The sequence below is a fragment of the Pseudorasbora parva genome, chromosome 15, assembly GCF_024679245.1.
Source record: "Pseudorasbora parva isolate DD20220531a chromosome 15, ASM2467924v1, whole genome shotgun sequence".
In the NCBI taxonomy this organism is placed as follows: Eukaryota; Metazoa; Chordata; class Actinopteri; order Cypriniformes; family Gobionidae; genus Pseudorasbora; species Pseudorasbora parva.
Genome location: NC_090186.1, coordinates 43,037,568 through 43,059,953, shown reverse-complemented (window position 1 = coordinate 43,059,953; position 22,386 = coordinate 43,037,568). Strand labels below are relative to the sequence as shown.

General features: G+C 38.5%; 1 protein-coding gene across 3 annotated transcripts in view; it reads left to right on the top strand.

Annotated features, from left to right (window-relative positions):
• Nucleotides 1-22,386, top strand: part of disp1 (dispatched homolog 1 (Drosophila)) — a 102,923-nt gene that overhangs the window by 42,984 nt on the left and 37,553 nt on the right. Inside the window, exons 1-2 of one of the 3 annotated variants that reach the window (XM_067418234.1) lie at nucleotides 14,746-15,151; nucleotides 15,872-15,923. The exons of 1 other annotated variant lie outside the window; for it this stretch is intronic. The gene's annotated coding sequence lies outside the window, so the exon portion shown is untranslated. Of the gene's footprint in view, nucleotides 1-14,745; nucleotides 15,152-15,871; nucleotides 15,924-22,386 lie in introns of those variants that run through there. One more of the 3 variants, XM_067418232.1, reaches the window with a different exon arrangement.

Genomic DNA, 22,386 nt, shown 5'->3' with positions numbered 1-22,386 from the left:
ATTTGCAAATGTGATATTGATTTTATAAAACAATTAAATAAACAATAAGTTAATAGGCTATAAGGTGACTTAGGTTTTAGACACAATATTGTCAATATATTTCCTTTATTATAAATGATTAAAATGATAAATTATAGTTCCAAATCGTTGAGCCATTGTGCGTCTCGCAGCAACAGTTTCAGTTTCGTTACTGAAGGAATCCACGTTTTTGAGCAAATCGTTCTAATGAATGAGTCTGCGACTCGCTCACTCACTTCTGCTTTGTTCCTGAATCAATCAGCTGTTTTGAATGAATCATTTGACTGAATGATTCAATTACTAATTTGTTAATTCTCAACCACACAGTATCATTATTTCTTTGTTACAATTTATCAAAGTATACTGGGATAAAAGTTTATAGTTCGGATATAAACACTGATGTCTACGGTAGCGATCATTATGGAGTAAATCACCTTTTAAAAGTAACTTGACTCTTTAAATAAAGATTGCATCAACATCATTACAACAGTTTGAAGTTGAATCATTCACTCAAGAGATTCATTCAAAAACACTGATTCATTCAGTAATGAAACAAGTGAAGTCTTTATGAGTGAGTCATTGAATCATTCACTCAAGAGATTTGTTCAAAAACACTGATTCATCCAGTCATGAAACAAGTCTTTATGAGTGAGTCATTGAATCATTCACTCAAGAGATTCATTCAAAAACACAGATTCATCCAGTAATGAAACAAGTGAAGTCTTTATGAGTGAGTCATTGAATCATTCACTCAAGAGATTCATTCAAAAACACTGATTCATCTAGTAATGAAACGAGTGAAGTCTTTATGAGTGAGTCATTGAATCATTCACTCAAGAGATTCGTTCAAAAACACTGATTCATCCAGTAATGAAACGAGTGAAGTCTTTATGAGTGAGTCATTGAATCATTTACTCAAGAGATTCGTTCAAAAACACTGATTCATCCAGTAATGAAACGAGTGAAATATTTATCACTCAATCACATTCATTTAAAAAATCACATTGATTAAATGTATATTTTTAAATAGAGTGCAGTAATTAACATTTTGTCTGAACCCTGAATAGTACATTTAATTTAATTTTGTTCATTTGTCTGTTCAGAATCTTGGGAGAATTGTACTTTTTATTTACAAAATCTGTTTTAAACCAAAAAACTGTGATTGTTAATTTATCTAAAATTGTTCAGCTCGAAATCCATAGACATAATATATCAAATATAGAGTGTATAAAGATAGCAAACATCTTTCTTTCCTTTTAGTGATATATGCTGTATTTTTGCATTATATAAGCATCAAGTAAACCGCTATGAGGGCTGTCTGTTTTGTCACATGATCTGCTCTTTTTTTAGGGTTAAACATACAAATGCACCTGGATTTCTCATTTCAAGCCACTGTACGAGCATGTCATTTTTTTTTGCCTTAGTATCACTTTTCTGACAGGATTTGTCGTTAAATAGAGGAGGATCATCCCAACACACTTCAAACCACATTAGAAAAACAGTGTGGCAGACGAGAGTGCACACATGTTTGTGTTTATAGGACACGTTTGTCAAAGCACACATTAATCATTCTGCCCGCTCGGGGTCTGCTGGTACCCTGATGCTAGTGTTTCATTAGATCTCAACAAAAATGTTACCGTTTTGCACACTTGACAATTGTTGCGATTCCATTTTAGTGCTTGCTAATCTAATGAAAAATGGCTTGTTAATTTACTGGACTCGGTGTTAAACAACCCATTTTACTTCCATAATGTGACTTCTCTTTTAATATTGTGCACTGATGATGACTTGTGCACAATAAAGGCCGGTTCACACCAAAAATAATATAATAACTATAAAGCAGTGCCGGTCCTAGACTTCTGAGGGCCCTAAGCAAAACTTTGTAAGGGGGTTTCCTGTCATTGCGTTCATAAAACCCCCCCAAATGACCCCCATCCACTTAATCTGCCTGTAGCCACCTAGATCAGAGATGGAAAAGAACATTTACACCCAATACAGGCAGTTTAATAAGGAAATATGTGACCCTGGAGCACAAAACCAGTCATAAGTCAATAGCTAATAATACATTGTATGGGTCAAAAATGTTCTTTTATGTCAAAAATAAATTTTCAAGTCAATCAGACTTATGCTGCTTTTACACCGAACTCATCTGGAGTGAGTAATTTCCATGTTAAGTCAATGTAAATACGCTTTTTGTGTATTCACACGTTTGAAATGAACTGAAAAACTTCATCTGAATGGTACAAAACTTGGTAAAGGTTTTGGCACTTGCTGTGTGGACACAAAAAATCATGGACATGATTCAAAAATGTTAAATGAAAAAATATATAATTTAGTATGATAAAAATCCCCTAAAAATATAAAATAAAATAAAAATAAAAATAAAATATAGCACAATCATTTCATTGAATTTAAATATATATATATATATATATATATATATATATATATATATATATATAATATATTATATATATATATTATATATATATATATATATATATATATATATATATATATATATATATATATATATATATATATATATATATATATATATATATATATATATATATATATATATATATATATATATATATATTTTATATAATATATATAGGTCATTTTTGACCGCCATGTGACAGTACCAGAGGGTTAAGAGCATAAATGGCATTGATTTTGATTTCATGTTTCTGTCCACAGTTTTGCAGATCTGACTTTCCTCTCTTGATTGTTAAAAAATATGTTTTGAAAAAGATTTCTGGAGTACGTTTTAAAATACACTCTTTCAGTCTTTCTGCTTCAAAGTCTCATGTTTAATTCAATGCGTTACTTGCCATTTCTTTAATTATTTGTAAAAATTGTTTAAAAAGTAAACATTGCAAATATTCAGTGTTCTGTATCTGGAGACAAATATCCAGCCGCCCACTGGCGCTTGTGTTTGCATTTGTCAGTATACTTCAAAAGTGTCAGATAAGAAATATGTGGTAATAGAGCTCATTTTAATAATAAAAAAATCCCCAGAATGACCTTTTGAGGTGATTTTTGAAACACTATAATATCACCAATACATTAAAACACACAGTTATTTGAAAATAATCGAGGACATCAGCATCTGACACTACCGCTCAAAAGTTTAGGGCCATTTTCTTTTAAAGAAATTAATAATTTGCGGGTATTAATCAAGAGCAACCAATAAAATGCATCACCGGGTTCCCGCAAAAATATGACTGTTTATAATCATAAACACTGACAATAATCCTAAATGTGTGTTGATCATCAGATCCTCATATGAGAATGATTAGTGAAGGATGATGTGACACTGAAGACTGGAGTAATGATGATAAATTCAGCTTTGATCACAGGAATAAATTACACTTTACTATATATTCACACAGAAAACCCTTATTTTTAATAGGGTGAATGCAGGTAAAGTTACATTAGGTAAAGTGGTTGTTTTATAGTTATGTATAATATAAAGAAATTAATCTGTGGAGTGGAGCAAAATAGACGCAGAATATAAAGCTTTAAAACAGTGACACAATTTTAGTTAATTTAAAGTGTCTAGAGACCGAAAACAAAGACCGAACTAAATTTTATTACCATTTTAAATGTTCCTCCTTTTCAATTTAGTAATGCCTGTGTTATAGTCCCATTTTTAATATGTTTTTGAGTTCATTCCCATCCATATTCTGATTTCTTGATATTCTGATCCTCAGATTTCATCAAATTTAATGTCAGCACAACATCGTCCATCAGTTGTTTTGAATTTTACACATTCATTGAGTGAACTGGTGAATTTTACTCCTTCCATGATAAATCATGGATGGCACACTTTATCTGAAAAGATCTTTGTTGGGAGTGCATGACCTCAGAATGTTTATATCAAATGTATTCAAATTGAAATATTACAGCTGGACCTGAAAGTCAACAAAAGTAATAAAGAAAAGAAAATAAAAACACATCTAGGTATATAAATGATACGTTTAACAAAAAAGTGGCCCACTTTACGTGCATTCACCCTAGTAAAAATATATTAGTTATTTATACTGGAATTTAAAGGTGCAGAGTGTAAATATTAGCGGCATCTAGTGGTGAGGTTGTGAATTGCAATCACCCACTGCTCCCCCCTCCCTTCAGAAGCACTACGGTGGCTGACACAGGACAAAGATGTCGTCTGAGACAGTAGAGAATGGCTAGCGCTCTGTAGAGAAGTTTGTCCGTTTAGGGCTACCGTAGAAACATGGCGGCACAAAATGGCGACTTCACTGTAATGCTGCTTTCACACCAAACGCGAATACAGCATCAAATTTGCATCTATCGCGTCTAGTTGGACGCTTGAAGATTATGAATCTATTCGCACGCCACAGCGACTTGGATGCGTATAAATCGAGCGTTTGAGGTTGGGAAGTTGACGATTAATCGATGATTAATAAATTGTTGATAATACATTTAATTGATAGAAACTTATCGATCATCAAGCAAGGTCATGCTATGCACAACTAATAATGACTATGATTGGGACTGTCATATTACATAACATTATAACGAGAACACTACACTGTAAAAAAAAGTCTGTAAAATAGGGCAAAATCAAGCCTGCAGTGCCCCTCTCAGAAACTGAAGTGTTCGCGCCTCCATCGCCCCCCGGTGGCCGGTCCCAGTATAGCCGCCCCTCTGTGTTTTCTAATGAACGCGAGGCAAACTAAACAATAAAATTACACTTCAAATATTTTCCCCCAAAGTTAGTTTATGTCATTGAAGGCGGTTATCATCACGATGATTTCATTTCAAGTGTTCGTTTTTAAAATAAGTTTAGTTTTAGTTAGTTATCTGATGCTATAAAAACGGGGTGTGTGACGTCATGATTGACAGCTGAGACTGACGGCTTCTCGGAGTGAAGTTGTCACTGAGGCACTAACGGACTTTTTTCTGGATTTTTGGAGCAGATTGGAGCTTTAGCTTTAATTTCTACATTTCCATAACTGTTTATTTCACACCAATATAATTTAATTGTTCTGCATCTGCTAGAGTGTGAGCGGGCTTTTGATATCGCGACTGTACTTCCTGCTCTACTTCCTGCGCTCTACTGCGCAGACTCGGTCCCAAGATGTCAGCGCCGTGCAGGCCGCCTGAAAGCTTCAACTCTGGCAAGCGGAAACGGATGATGTTGAGTCGTCCATATTTTTTTACGGTCTATGGGCACATTGTACTGTATAAATATGAAGGAATTTTCCGTATTGGTTTTTACAGGTGTTTTACCTGTATTTTGAATTGCATTCGTTTGTGTTTTAAGGGTTAGTTTCTGTAAAATTACTGGATAATGAACTGGCAGAAAATTACCGGTACATTTTCCGTTTTTATTTTTTACAGTGTATTGTATGTGCGAAATCGCATCCACCGCACTGCGCTACACGTGTCTATCGCGCGGCAGGACGTCCAGACGCGCATCAACTCGCCATTGACTTGCCAAACGGCTCATTCTAAGGTAATAAAATCATAACGGTTCATTATGTTTTCATCCACTGAAAACATAATTATGTAAATGATATTGCATTTCTGTCAATTGATCCTCATAAATACTACACACTGCACCTTTAAATCATAAAACTGTTAGTTTGACAAGCATAGCCTATTTGCCGCAAAAGTAAGACACGTGTGTGTGTGTGTGTGTATGTGTGTGTGTGTGTGTGTGTGTGGGCATGTTTTTGTGAACTATCAGGACTCAAATGTGTATAATGATGTATGACACAGGTATTACAGGATACAGGAGAGGGTGAAATATGAGGACATGTCCTCAAATATGTCCCCACTTTTTAAAATGCTCATAAATCAGACAGGATGAGTTTTTTTGAGAAAGAAAAAATCCAGAATGTTTCCTGATGGGTAGGTTTAGGGGCAGGGGCTGTGTGTGTGTGTGTGTGTGTGTGTGTGTGTGATGGGTTGGTTTAGGGGCAGGGGCAGTGTAAGAGAATAGAAAATAAGGTTTGTACAGTAAAAAAAAAAAACATTGCGCCTTTGGAATATCCCCACATTTCACAAAAACAAACGTGTGTGTGTGTTGTTTAGTTTCACATGTTTAATGCGGCCAGCAGGTGTTGGTTAACATTGGAAACATGACACAGGCAGGACGCCAACAGTGTTTCCCCAGCCGAGCGCTGTTAGTAAGGGCCTGTTCATTAAAATCCGAGCCAACACACTCACACACACACACTCACACACACACGTCCATCTTTCCTGGAGCCGCTGAGTGAAATCATGCAGGGTGAGGTGATTCGGTTTGTGTTGGCATGAAAGCGGAACGAGACACAGTCCAGGCTGCCGCGCTGCGGGTGTAACCGCGTGGCAACAGCTGAAATTTATTATGCACTTATGATATTTTTGTGGGTTTGTGGTCATTTATCACAAATGTACTCATACTTTTTTAAGAGGAGTATTTTTGTGGTTGGCTTTCACAAATGTTTGTGTTCAATTTTCATCAGATTAGGATTTATGATTTAATTCTGTTGTGTGGAATCAACTTTAATTAAACCGTGTGATATTGGATCAGAGTTGGACGTTCCTCAGAGATTTGGTTCCATGATAGCATCACACAGATTGCCTATTCCCCACATTACTCCACTAATAGTGTCCACTTAAAGGAGTGAATTCGGACCAAGTGTAAAACTTCCGGTCTCTCTTGAATCAAACACGGAAGTGACTTAAAGGGTTACTTCAGCGAATAGCATATGGCTTTGTATCAGTAGAAACCAGAGCTGGACAACTAAATACATTTACTTGAGTACTGTACTTAAGTACACTTTTTGAGTATCTGTGCTTTACTGGAGGATTATTTTTTCTGGAAACTTATTACTTTTACTTCACTACATTTGAAAGACAAATATCGTACTTTTTACTCCACTACATTTCTATCAAGGTCGAAAGTTGTTTCTCTAGCAGCTTTGAAAGTTGGTGGTTGATTTTTTTCCTTCTTTAAAAGGTTTGTTGTTGTTGTTTCAGACAGTCTATCAGGAATCACTCTTATAGTCATATACGTTTCCCCAACTTTTTTCCAACACTGATCAGTTCATAGCAAAATGGAAGAAGACGGTTCTTAGGCACTGTGTGCACCCATAGCCATACTTTGAAAGTATGTTTCAGTTTTAAGAAAATCAAGATTAGTTTAGTTGGCATACACTTGGGGCATGTCTTATAAAATATTTAAAAAAAAATAAACGTCTGGGAGAAAGAGAAGAGTAAAGTTGGGAGAATATCAGGAGTGTATCAGTGTATTGGATCCGTGCATTTGGCCTTAAAGTGACAGCAGCTTTGTAACTTTTCTACAAGTATTTAAATGAGTTTAAGTTAGTTGTCTGCTAGTGTGTCAGATGGAGCATCACTGACTGGCTTAAACCATGATGGCATAATGTGCATTTATTCAACAATAATAAAATAATGCATTGGCATAAAAAAGGAAATTTACTTCTATACTTAAGTACTTTTGAAAACAAATACTTCTGTACTTTTACTTGAGTAAAAATATTTGACCAGTAGTACTTTTACTTTTACTCAAGTAATGAAGTTGTGTACTTTGTCCACCTCTGGTAGAAACCCTGGATTATATTCAAATGATTGTGCTTTCCCCCCTCATATCCCCTGAGACAAGAGATTTATGCATTTTATTTCTGGAAAAAAAATCCTCCAATGATGCAAATATTGTCATTTTGCATCATCGGAGGATATTTTGGCCATAGGCTAAAGACTACAGCCAGTAGAGGAACTATTTCTGGATGTTAAACCCGTCGAGGAGGGGTGGGATCGCACTCACAGCACTCGGGTCATTCATGGAAACGGAGCAAGAGTGTTTCAACTTCTCAAATTAATTCCTATGAAATTTAAGCGTCCAAAGGCATGAAGTGAAAATGCGACAGACTGAACACGCGCTGTGAATGTATGCTGCAGACGCGCTTACCTCAGCTCTCCTGATGAATGTAATCTGACTCCTGCTGCGTTTGTGCCGTGACTCTCACTGCGACTCACTCACATTATATTGAACACACACGTTCAGTTTTTAATTGTAGTGTCTGTTCTCCAACTGAACTGATTTTATGAAGATGAACGCGGTGGGAAAGTGATCCAATAGCGGTGGCTTTGGGAGTGGTCTCACAGGGCTGCGAAGCAATGCATTGTGGGAATTGTTGTCTTTCATCCCCATTAAACAAAATATAATAATTTTATATAAATATATATATATAAATATAAAAAGTCTTCATTTTTATAAAATCAGTCTAGAAGGCACCGCTTGCAACGTGTCAACGGGAAATTTACAAAAAACATTATTTCATAATTGGTATTAATAGAGTTGATCTTGTTTGGAAACTGAGCACGTTTTTGAGAGAAAAATCATTTATTTTGTCTAAATTGCATTGAGTTTGATATTGAGATTTGAAGATTTTTGTGTGTCTTTTTCCGCTGTAATACAGTCAGACTGCTGTTTCTTTTCATTTTGGCCTTGAGACATCATGTCAGAATTCCTCTGGCCCCGAACCTCCCTCGCTGTGGAATGGAGGCCCCTAGAGAAATTTGACATCCACACTCCAAAAAGTGTGTGGAAGTCCAGAAGACTGTCTGACAAACGCACTCCCATCTCCGGCCGCTCTGTCCCTCTTTCTCCCTCCCTCCCTCCCTCCGTCCGTCCGGAGGAATTCCAGAGCCGCCGCTGTTTGCTGATCCGCAGCCAGATCTCAGACGGACTCTGATGGCCGGCGCAGTGTTTGGGCCGTTCCTCAAAGGAAGAGCCGAACAAACGCTGATATAGATGATGGTCTCTCTGATCTCTCATCTTTCTACCAGCTCTATCAGTCTGTCTGCCTGTCTGTCCATCCGGAAAATTTTGTAGGCAACAGGATCCAGGATTTAGGATCAAACAGGAAATGTTTTCCACCAACCAATCAAAATTTACAAATGACAAGCCAATTGTATCTATCTATCTATCTATCTATCTATCTATCTATCTATCTATCTATCTATCTATCTATCTATCTATCTATCTATCTATCTATCTATCTATCTATCTATCTATCTATCTATCTATCTATCTATCTATCTATCTATCTATCTATCTGTCTATCTATCTGTCTATCTGTCTGTCTGTCTGTCTGTCTGTCCGTCCGTCCGTCCGTCCGTCCGTCCGTCCGTCCGTCCGTCCGTCGTTTTGTCTGTCGGTCCGTCTGTCTGTCGTTCTCTATCTATCTATCTATCTATCTATCTGTCTGTCTGTCTGTCTGTCCGTCGGTCCGTCGGTCCGTCGTTTTGTCTGTCGGTCTGTCTGTCGTTCTCTATCTATCTATCTATCTATCTGTCTATCTGTCTATCTGTCTATCTGTCTATCTATCTATCTATCTATCTATCTATCTATCTATCTATCTGTCTATCTGTCTATCTGTCTATCTATCTATCTATCTATCTATCTATCTATCTATCTATCTATCTATCTATCTATCTGTCTATCTGTCTATCTGTCTATCTGTCTATCTGTCTGTCTGTCTGTCTGTCTGTCTGTCTGTCTGTCTGTCTGTCAATCCAGCACAAAATCTAAACTAAATGATTTTTTTGTCACACAGAACTGAGTTGCACTCGTTTGCACCTGAGAGTCGTTAGGCAACACTTGTATGAGGAATGTAAATCAGGAACACACTCCCATATTTTATTTCCAGCCAAAAGTTCTGTCCCTCCCTGCTTTTATGGATCAACATTTTTGTAGCATAGAATAAACGATGCATATTAATTTACTTGCGCTTGCCGCATGCATTGCTTACATCTTCACCTGCAGCTGCATGCGCTAATGTTTGCTAAACGATTAATCCGAATGCTTTGAGTAAATTAAACGATACTGTCCATATACTTCATATTAGATGTCAAAATATTGTCTTAAGTCCTTAAGAGTTCCCAACTGTTTTGCTTTGATCTGCTCCATAATTTGCTTAGCCTGTATTGATCTTCCTCCAGCGCAGTAAAACACATGTGGGACTCAGAGGGCCAGAGGAAGCAGCCAGGACTCGTCCATCCTCATCAGTGAGGCGTCAGAGAGATTTGGTCCCCTAGAGTTTCGGAAAAAATTCAGACACACAAAGTATATTCACTGAGTAACAATTCGAGGTTCAGTTCACATTGAGGGTTGCAAATTAGGGATGAGCACCCATGCAATAGTCCACCAATTGTTGTATCGTAACAGACAATGTTTTTGTCTGTTACGATAGTCAGTGTGTCAGATTATGCGATTCGTTTTTTACTCCAAAATGTTTGTAGTGTCGAGGACAATAATCATGCCAGACTACACGTTACTTTACAACCAGTCATCGCTCGTCTGTAACAATGTCTTTAGCAGTCTTTAGCGACATCGGTTTGAACCCGGATGGGAGTGACGTTTAGGAAGGTGAGTGTAACATAGCCCAGTAAGAGCTGTGCATGTAAACCTCACTCCCCTGGCCTCAAGAGTCGCGTTAGCAAATGACACTAGCGGCTGCTGTGGTCATTATCATCCTTGTTAGCACACCTAAATTTTAACTCCTTTTTGTGTCATGGACAACAAACATACCAGACTACACTTTGCTTTATGACCAGTCATCACTTGCTGTCCGTAACAATGTGCGTGATGACATCGAGGAGGCAAAACTAGTGTAACGACAGCTAGCTAGTAAGAGTTGGCACACTGGCGGCAATGCTAGAGATTGCAGTCTTTAGCGCTCTTGTTAGCGAACCTGCCTCCCACGCCATAGACGCTAGTTCTAATCACGCTTGGAACAGGTCAAGTAGGACTGGTTACATTTGGTGCCGTGACCCGGATGGTGTGAGGTTTAGGGGGGTGAGTGTAAAGTAGGCCATATAAGAGCTGTCAGTGTAAATCTCACTCCCCTGACCAAAAGAAACCTGCTCGAAACGAGTCGAGTAGGACCGGTTACAGTAGTGACTGACTTCTGGAAACATCAACGTAAACAATCAATGGCTACTGAAGTGTTGTGTTTTGTATTGTATTGTCATAAGAAAAGCCCCCCTAAAAAAAGAAAAGAAAACCGTTAGTAGACTGGTTCCTGGATTTCACGAAGAGGCCAGTATGGGCTGCTAATCCTCAGAAGAGAGCACTAATACCATTGTCTCTTCCTTTTACCCCATGTTTGAAAGCTGTTCCTTAAAAGCTTCGGTGCTCCTATTGGTCAACGTCACAAATGTGAGACAACCCGTCGTGAAGAAACGATTTTTTAAAAATGCTAGTCTTTCTGTCAAGACATCATGAAGTGACAGCTGTTGCCACTACGATGCACCATTCAAGATAATGCGATCGATTCCTTCGTCCCGAACGGACATTATCGTTTATGAATCACCACAACACCTTACGTCAAATAGACTGTGACAAAATTGGGCTGATATCATGTAGTTTGAAACCGACATTAGACGTAAAATATTTAATTTTACTTTAAAGGTGCACTATGCAACTTTCCGTCCACTGGAGGGCGCCTATTCAAAACAAATGCGTAGTTCGATGACGCAAAGTTTGAGCGCAGCATCGTGGGACATGTGGTCTTCACCTCACAGCCGGTGGAAAATAGGACTCGGGCAGAAATCACGTTCATGCATGCGGTTATTAACGTTACTGTAGTGTAAAGCAGATCAGGACCGAGTGTTGAGGAGCTGAGCACGGCCGCTGGAGTGATTGTTAAACAAATACCCGCCTCGCAAACACCGGGACTTTTATTATGACGGGACGGGACACAGTCGACGGGCGCCTGCACTGATCCGCTCTTCCGGTTATGATTATGAGGTGAAGCAGCTCTGTTTATCATATTAGATACATTTAAGTGTGTTAAAAATTAGGTTATGTCGTTACTCTGTGCGTTCACTTGTTCACACTGCTAAGAGTAAAGCGCTCCTGCCAAATAAAAGCAGAAACCGAGGGTAGCGCAGATATGACGCGATTGACAGGCGACTCCCTCAAACGCTAAGCTGACACGTCCCGGTCATTGGTTAAAATAGCAATTTTCTACAAATAGTTGGAGACATCTGGGATATTGTAGGTACTCAACTGAACAAAATATATAACACTGGCCTTGTAGTTTTTGGATATTTTACTGCAAAAATACTACATAGTGCACCTTTAATTTAATAATTCAATAATTTAACAACACATTCATATGTTCATGATGTCAGTTAATGTTCACATGAAATACAAGTAAACATAAAAGGTTTAATCTTTTTTAATTGCTTGTATATACGGCTTTTAATTGCGATTATTTTGTCATATATTGTAGTGTTGCGTGCACTTAACTGATTTGAAATCGCCTACATAGGCTGTAAAATGCATGAAATGGCAGTACTGAAACATGCAATGTCATTCCAATTGATTTCGATATAAAAATAAAGATAAACGATACTGCATAGAACAAACATATAAGCCCATATGCACTTAATGTAATCTATTTTTATCAATACTTTTCGGTATTGAATCAAATATGTCTATAGTTGACATTTCTCTCACTTCTTGAAATAATTGTTTTAAGGCATAATAAAGACCGCTTTTGCATCTTTAATGCCGAGATAGACCCACTAGGTTTTGGAGCAGAGCTTTAGTTTCACAGTTTATTGGTGTACATCTGTTTTTAAAAAGTGATATTTTCCACTCAGTAAGTGGTATTAGCCTAACTTTCAATATAAGATAATTAAAAAACTGTTATCTTATTGAATTTTGGAATAGAAAGGTACTTTCTCAGACAACAACATTACACACCCTGCCTCTGTGGCCCTCATCCTTCTGTGATTTTCTTTCTCTTCCCTTCTTTTTTCCCCTTCTCTCCCGCTGTGTTGTTGGCTGACCTTGTCAGCTTTGATGAACTGCTGGCGATCGATACAGGGTTCGCCCGGAGCGCTTTGATTATGGCTTGATCCAGTTACAGTGCCCTCTCTTTGGAAGCCTCTTGCCTTTGAAGTTCAGCTGCCTGTTGTTATTTCAGTGGAGCATCTTTACTCAGACCCTCATCGTCCTGCAGCTGAGCATGAGGATGTGGAGGAGGGATGGGTTGGGGTGTGTGGTGCTCTGTTTGTCATCTGTCTGTCCGTCCGTACATCTGTCCGTCCATCCATCCGTCCATACATCTGTCCATCCATCCATCCGTCCATACATCTGTCCGTCCATCCATCCGTCCATACATCTGTCCATCCATCCATCCGTCCATACATCTGTCCGTCCATCCATCCGTCCATACATCTGTCCGTCTGTCCGTCCATCCATCTGTCTGTACATCTGTCCGTCCATCCATCTGTCTGTACATCTGTCCGTCCATCCATCCGTCCATACATCTGTCCGTCCATCCATCTGTCTGTACATCTGTCGGTCCATCCATCTATCCGTACATCTGTTCATCCATCCATCTGTCTGTACATCTGTTCATCTGTTCATCCATCCATCTGTCTGTACATCTGTCCATCCATCCATCTGTCTGTACATCTGTCCGTCCATCCATCTGTCCGTCCATCCATCTGTCTGTACATCTGTCCGTCCATCCATCTGTCTGTACATCTGTTCATCTGTTCATCCATCCATCTGTCTGTACATCTGTCCATCCATCCATCTGTCTGTACATCTGTCCGTCCATCCATCTGTCCGTCCATCCATCTGTCTGTACATCTGTCCGTCCATCCATCCGTCTGTCTGTCCATCCATCCATCTGTCCATACATCTGTCCGTCCATCCATCTGTCTGTACATCTGTCCGTCCATCCATCCGTCTGTCTGTCCGTCCATCCATCCGTCCATACATCTGTCCGTCCATCCATCCGTCCATACATCTGTCCGTCCATCCATCTGTCCGTACATCTGTTCATCCATCCATCTGTCTGTACATCTGTTCATCCATCCATCTGTCTGTACATCTGTCTATCCATCCATCTGTCTGTACATCTGTCTGTCCATCCATCTGTCCGTCCATCCATCCATCCATTCATTCATCCATACTTCTGCTTGTCTGTCAATCGGTATGCCCATTCATCTACCCTTATTTCTATTCATCTGTCCATTCGTTTATCCATTAGTCCATCCATCCATCCATCTTTTCTTTTATCCTTCAGTCCGTCCATCCATCCATCCATCCATCCACCCATCCATCCATCCATCCATCCATCCATCCATCCATCCATCCATCCATCCATCCGTCCATCTTTCCATCCATCTGTCCGTCCATCCATCCTTCCATCTGTTCATCCATCTGTCTGTCTGTCTGTCTGTCTATCTGTTCATTCATCCATTTGTCTGCACATCCATCCTCCACCCATCCTTACATCCTTCCTTCTGTCCATCCATTTATCCTTCTGTCCATTATAAATTATATGTGAATGTAAAATATGAAATCAAAGGTACATGCATGATGCATCCTTTGTAACTTTTCAGGCTTGTGTTAAACACATTTTGGTCTCATCTGAGTTAATGGTGCTGTGTGGAACAAATCAAACCCAGTGGTTGTCCCTGAAATTGAAATCTGTGTTGGAGATTCATGATTTGAAGGTCCACTGAAAATCTCCTCGGTGAAGATTTTTGCTTAGAATGTGACGTTTCATATTTCCTTCATGAGTGCGACAATACTATACCGCTCCATTAGAATCAATGCAACCACTGATTATAATGCGAGCGCTCTGATTGGTCAAGACACCGCTGACGTCAGGGGTGTGCTGTAGGCGACCTGGTTGGCTCTATGGAAAGCGCTAGTTTGTTGCGTCGCGTAGATGGAGTGTTTGAACGCGCTTCGTTGTTCTCAGCAAACGCGCGTTATAACTCGTTCGTTTCGCAAGGATTACAGCGTTTTATTGTGATTGAGGAATATTATTCTTTCTCCGAGCATGAAACTGAACTCTTAGAGCAGACTTTAGGTTTGTTTACCGACGCGGTTGCTTGGATGTTTGTGGCGAAAAAGTTTGTCGAGTCCAGAAGTAAATTACGCGGTTTGGAGACACAGTTGGCGCTTGAGCAGAAGATAATGCGACTGGTGAAGATATCTGAACACAATATATGATTACATAGCCTGTCTCACCAACAGGCTTTTTAAAAATCAGTGTTGGTTTTATGTAATGACTCTGAAAGGAATGGAAACCTGGAATCTGTCCTAATCTATGTAAGTGACCAGAAGTTTGTTTTTTGTTAACATATAACCGTTATGATTTGCATTGAAACTATCTATCTATCTATCTATCTATCTATCTATCTATCTATCTATCTATCTATCTATCTATCTATCTATCTATCTATCTATCTATCTATCTATCTATCTATCTATCTATCTATCTATCTATCTATCTATCTATCTATCTATCTATCTATCTCTATCTATCCTGTCTTTTAGTTTAATTAAAGGAATGAATGTGTTTTTTTTTTCCCCTTCAGGTTACTGCTTGTCCTGCTTTTATCCTGTCAATTATGTTAAAAAGAAAATTATATACAACTAACTTGTGTGTTTGAGGGTTCAGTATTATTATTTTTTGTATGGAAATTGGTCATCATTATGGTCCAGGTTTTGTTGTCATATTGCATTAGATGATAAAATATCGATACAATAAAAACCATGTGCTATTAAGAATGATAGCACAAATACACCACGCACGATTTGGATTGATCACAATCCATCAAGTGTTGAAAATGAAGAAAAACATATAATATAATATTTATAATATTATATTGTTATAAGTTTTGCCATGACACTCAAAAGATAGAGTAAATGCCAAAATTAGGTGTTATATTATGAATTTTTGTGTGTGTGAAAGATTAACGTTAAGTGGGAGATTTAGTAGTGTTTAATGTTTTATGTTGAGTTAAGTGTCTATTATGTTTTTTTTAGGGTTTCCATCACGGTGGTGAGTGAAGCATGAGATAAGTTTGCGAACAGAGATGTCAGTATACAGTATGTCAAATGCATTATATTGCTGTCCTCATTCAGCAAGTGATATGCTAATGCTACCAAAGCATTGTGCAAAGTAGCATTTATTGAATTAGCTGGTTAAAGCTAGCCACGTTTCCACTACTGAAAATTTGAGATTACATGGTGTTTTTAAGGGATACTTCACCCAAAATGTTTTAAATTAGCCCATGATTTACTCACCCTCAAGTCATCCTAGATGTATATGACATTCTTCTTTCAGACAAATACAATCTGAGTTGTATTAAAAATGTCCTGGCTCTTCCAAGCTTTATAATGTTAGTGATAATGGCTGTTTCTGTTTTTGAAGTCCATAACAGTGCATCCATCCATCATAAAAGTGCTCCACACAGCTCCGGGGGGTTAATAAAGGCCTTCTGAAGCTAAGCCATGCGTGTATAAGAGAAATATCCATATTTAAAATTTTACAAACCGTTACCCTAACTTCTGCTATCGGCCGTACACACGTTCATGAGACACTGGTAGTGGGTCAGTCATGAACGATTCATTCATTTTCAACGAATTTGTAATATGACTCGAGAACAACGAACTGTTTCAGAGAGTTATTCGTTCATTTTGTGTTGACCGCACATGCGAAAAATCCCAAAGGTTCTGTACAGGAAACGGAATTGATTAGTTCATGTCTCCAGTCTTCGGGTTCGAGTGCGAGTCGTTCATTCAACCCATGACATCCCCATAGAGCAGTGGTCGGGCAACTGGCGGCCCGCGGGCCAAATGTGGCCCGCCAGCGTTAATATCTGGCCCGCGGCGCACCCGCAGCTGCCGAATCTGGCAGATTGTTTTGATAGCGACTGGTTCTGAAATATATCTGTCAGTGTAACAGAGGCGAGCTAATGAGGACTGTGCAGGTTAACTCCCGTTATTTCAAGAGACGGTTCACTTCTTCTAGTGGCCAGTGGAAAATTACGCAACATTTAGCCTCATCGTTAGAGCGTCAGACTTCCGTGCAGAAAAGACCCGAGTTCGAGCCCCGCTCAGAGCGGACAGTGCGAATTTATATCAACATTCAATCAATTTTGTCTAGTGATTTTGCCTTCAAAAAAATACAGCAATGTTTTAGCAGCAATGTTTTATTTTGGGATAAATTCAGAGCTTTTAATTTGAAAAGTTCTGAAAGACATTCAAGAGTCTGTGGAATAGATCGCTAGACACGCCATCATGAAACGTCTGGTATGATGATAAAAATAAAACAGTGAAATATTGAAACGTTTGATTATATCGCGAGGCACTGGCACCAACATGTGAACAACAAAAACTCAAATTCAGCTTCCTTTTTATCAAAAAATATTGACAAGAACCAGCAAAAAAAAGGTACCATGCTTCGTCTCGTGGTGTCGTCTGATTCTTTGTGACAACTTCGTTGTAGATTAGACACACCAGCTTTGCATTCACAAAACCAGGTAGGATGCATGCACAGATGTCTTCCCATTCTTCTTTGTATGCCCTGTTTTCGCTGTTAACTTTCCTCTTTAGACTCTTTGGTAGTGCTATCTTAAATGTTAACTTCACTCTGTACTCGATATCGTTTAGCCTACCCCCAAAACGCAAACAATTGCAAAAAAAATGCAGTTTACTACGTGAGATGCCAAGGAATAATTCTGAGTGTAAACGTGTGCTACGTGACGTCAAATAAGTATTACATATAGGTTCCATGTGTAACAAGCAAATTAAAATACAAATATGGAAAGTGGAAATAATAAAACACAGTTCGTTAAGAGCAATCATAAATGCCAATAATGGGCTTATTCAAATCCTCTTTTATGTTTTGGGTTTATTTATTTATCCCTTGACTATATTCTGGCCCGCCATCTAGTGGCACTTTTTTTTTTTTGGCCCGTGGCCAAATATACTTGGCGACCCCTGCCATAGAGGCTATCCTGTCTGTACCGGAAAGAGTTGGTAGTGCTTTAAACTTGACCCGTATGATGGGGAAAATCACTTTGATAAAGCAAAGATTCCTAAAAACAATATACAGTTACGTGACAAAAGAACAAACAACCTGAAGACTCAAGAGATTAACTAATCAACTCTGTTTCTGATACTACAGACTTATATAGGTCTGTTTATGGGGATTTTACGGGATGAACGAGTGACTCAGATCAGGAGATGAGGAAAACTGTCTGCATAGTCTAAATGAACACCCAGATAAGCAATGAATGAATAGTTTCTGTTTCTTATAATTAGGCTTGTCTTTGCATTTGTATTTTTTATTTTTTTTGTCTAAATGTGATCAACAGTCAAGTTGATGTGTTGGGGAATTTGGCTATGTGTGTAGCATTTTAATTATATTCTGCTGAAACTAATGAATTGACTCTCAATGAGAGATTCAAAGATCTGTCACTTAAAATGATCAGAACTTCCCATTATCACGTAGGACGCTCCGGTGAGAATATGCTAGTTCTCACAAGAACCAAGTCCATGTGAAGAATTGCATTGTTTGAGATATACTCTACATTTTATTTAGCCTGGCTCCGCCCTCCTACGTACTTCCATTCAATTTTCATTTTCCTTCAGGACTCAGGTTTGTGGTATATTTGCTCATTTTCTCTGGCCAAATGTTTACCGGTCCAATCAGAGAACAGAGGGAGTGGCTGAGAACGATGACGTTGATGTAAACCGATGACCGTTTGACCGATGGTTGACCGTATCAACGTTAACCGATCAAAGTTGTTGGTTAAAAAAAAAGTGATCTCTAAATTAGGCTATTATACAGTGGTCTAAACGCTACTACAGTCAGCCATCTCATTACAAATTTTTTTTGTGTGAAGTGAACAAATCCCTCACACTCAATTTTTCATAACTCGCCTGTTTGTACTTAATAAACCAATAAAAACCTTTGGTGCGAGGTCACAGCGTTTGGGTTTGCACACTCACAAATATTGCAAAAAGTAAAGAGGCTAAAACACTCGAGGTTAGACCCAGGGCAGACAACAGTGTGCATTCTGCATTAGATGAGCTTACATTTGGAAATATATTACATCTACATTTCAGTGGTAACACATAAGGTGTTGATCATCATCTTTCTTTATTATTGTTAGCACTACCTCGAACTAAAGCGGCGTGTCTTCGGAGCTGTCATTTTCTTAAACGAGCCGCGGCAATGTTTCAAATGATCTTCTAACGCCAGACAAACGCCTTTATTTTCAACGCGATCACCTTGTACCCAAACCATATGTGTGGTTTGGGTACATATATGTGGGTTTCTTCAACAAAGCAAAAGTCTCAAGATTACGTGCTTCGACATCAAAGTGAGTTACTCCATAAACAATTAATTACGGGAACTTATGCTCCGTCCTGCGCCATACGCTGGAACGCCAGTTAGCGGAAGCTAGAGATTACAGTTTATAAAGTTTCAAATATAGATATTTTTCTTACACAAACACATGACTTTGTTTCAGAAGGCCTTTACTAACCCCCCGGAGACGCGTGGAGCACTTTTATGATGGATAGATGCACTTTTATGGACTTCAAAACAGAAACAGCCAGCCATTATAAAGCTTGGAAGAGCCCGGACTTTGAACTCCTATTCTATTCGTGTGAAAGAAGAATGTCATGATTGGTCCTGTAAAAAAAAGTCACACTTGTATTGTTCGCGTTCAAAAATGAGTGCATTGGAAATGAATGGGAAGTGTATATTTCGTCTAGTGGAAACTTTTAGTACTGCGCCCAAACAAAATCTCAGTGAACGCTCATTTATTGAGATGTCAAAATCAAATTTGGAGTTGCTCTCTTAGGGTGCGTTCACACTTGTAGTTCGGTTAGTTTGGTTCGTTTGGTCCGGACCAAAAAACAAAAATAAAACACAGTCCTGATCCGCTTAGCATTCACACTGGCATATTTAACAGCGAACCTAAAGTTACCGAACCAAAGGCACAGGCAGACGCTCACAACCTGATTGGTCGGCTTATATGACGTAGGAGCTGCTTACCGAACATTCAAAACAACGCTGTGTGCCGGATTACATGCGGTCATTTTTACCCGCTGAGAACTCATGAAGAGCTCATGAAATGTTCAAAACATTCAAAACAGCAGCCGTATTTCCTCCGTTGTACAGAAAAGAGAAGGCCGTTCTGTCGTCTGTACCGGATAATAATGGGCAGCACAGGTCCTTATGAGAAGAACCAGGTTTGCTTTTTGTGCGTTTTTTCTAGCATTTTGGAAACATGCTCGTCGAACCAAATATTGCACTTTTGCCCTCTAACGTTAAAGTTAATCATTTTGGATACACCGATCTTCCGCGTCATTTAATCAGCTGACTGTGCGTTGCATCTTGTGACATCACGTCCTGTTTTTGGTTCGTTTACATGTCTTTGGTCCGTGTTGCGTTCATTTATCACTTGAACCGCACCAGTTTGTTTGGAAGTGGACCGAGACCCATCTTTTTAGCGGTCTCACTAACCGAGAAATCGCACCAGGGTCCGTTTTAATCCAACCAAACATGACAAGTGTGAACGCACCCTAAGGTTAATTGGCCTTGTTTAGTATCAGGCTCTAAAAGTTTTGGTTGTCCTCTCCCTCCCGCATGTCGTCCCTGTCGTTCAGAAAGGATGCATTATTACTCTGAGCATTCACAGCGCTGCATGTTTTCTCCCTCCCTTGAGTTTCCCTTTTCAGAAAGCTCTCTCTATCTGCCTGATTTTTAAATGGATGCGGTTCAACTGCGAACACAACCAGATTTGTTGGTACGAGACGGTATTTTGGACACTGTGTTTACAGCACACACACAGGACAGTCAGAAGGGGAAACCTGCTCGCCACTGTATCAAACGAGATCTTTCATGATCCTGGCACTTATTTTGGATGCTCGTAGGTGTGTTTCTTGCAGAGTTTTGCCCTGCGGTTTGAGACTATCTTCAGTTTCCAATGGAGTCTTGCAGGTCTTCACCTGTCATGTAAGAACGTGGGTGATTTATTTCACAGAAAGCGCTGACCATGGCGTCAGTGTGCATTTTCTGGGCAAACTTCCAGTATCACAACTGTGCGTTTACCTGGGTTAATACGGTTGGGTCCTATTTTACTGCGATATGCATGGCGTGCGCTTTAAAACATTCAATGCAACATTTAATATCGGCCCATGTCATTCCTCTGCAACAATTTCCTGGCCATGGGGGCTGAAATTCAAGCATACCATGAAACGTAGACTCCTCTGCTTTCTGTCCAATGTGTTTGAACCTGTTCTTTTCAATCAGACTGCGCCTTTGAAATTCACTTTGTTCACAAAGCCATTCTTCCTGATATCCCCCTAGTGTTAGTAACCAAGAGCCGGTTGGCTGTCTGAACGGGTGCTTTAAAAAAAAAAAAAGAAGAAAAAAAGCTGCAACCAAACCACAATGACGAACCACAATGTTCTGGAACTATGAGTCCCATTTAGTTTCTTCATAGAGAAAATTATTTTTAGCAATAACATTACAGACGGACATATGTTCTTAATCTGTAGAAGCCACATGTCAGTTTACTTTAAAAAAAAATAAGTTTAATAATAGGCATATATAATTAATGCATGTTCAAATTTTCCATTCAATTTATTTTTTGCTTTAAAATCAAAGTTTTGTAAAGTTGTGGTTCATCTTGAAGTTTGTTGGTTTGGTAAAGACTTTTTAAAATCTGCATGGAGAAAATAAATGAGCAAAATGTTTTCAGAATCAAGGATGTCAAAAAGATTAATGAACAAACGACTCCTATGAGTCGGTACTTTTGAATGATTCACTTTTGAACACGAGATATTGGATTGATTCTAATGATTCACTCATTGTGTGAATAATTAAGAAACTGGAACGATGAGTTAATAACATTGAAATCTTCTTTTAAGTGGAATTAGAGCCTCAGTTGTTATATGTCATATATATATATATATATAAATATATATATCAACAACAACATATCAAATTTATTTATGTATTAATACATAAACAGTGCTCTGATGTTTCAGAAAAAGCATTTGCTTTAATATCCAAGTGATTTGACTTGGTTTTGGTTAACCTTTTAATAAAGAAATAAATGACTCTCGAACACATTGGTTTAAATCAATCTAATGATGAATTCATTAATAAAACCATACAAAAAAATGTTTGTTGAAGGTTTTTTTTTTACTAATATAAAGTAAAATAAAACATTTAACTTATTTTATGATGAAACTTTCACGAGGGACGCCTTCCTAGAATATATCTATATATTTTAAAATTGGATATACTTTATGTTGGATGTATTCATAAAGAAGAAAATTTTCAACTAAAAATGTTTTGTTTAAGCAACTTTCAGATTAAATGTATGTAAGCAGCTTACGTCCTGCGTTAAGAATACTGCCTTAACCCCAGGGAGCGAGATAAAGGGGACTATAGTGAGAGAAACTCAATAGAAAGATGCAAAGCAAACATACAATTCTGGAAAATATGTATATGGTGATAAAGGAGAGGAATA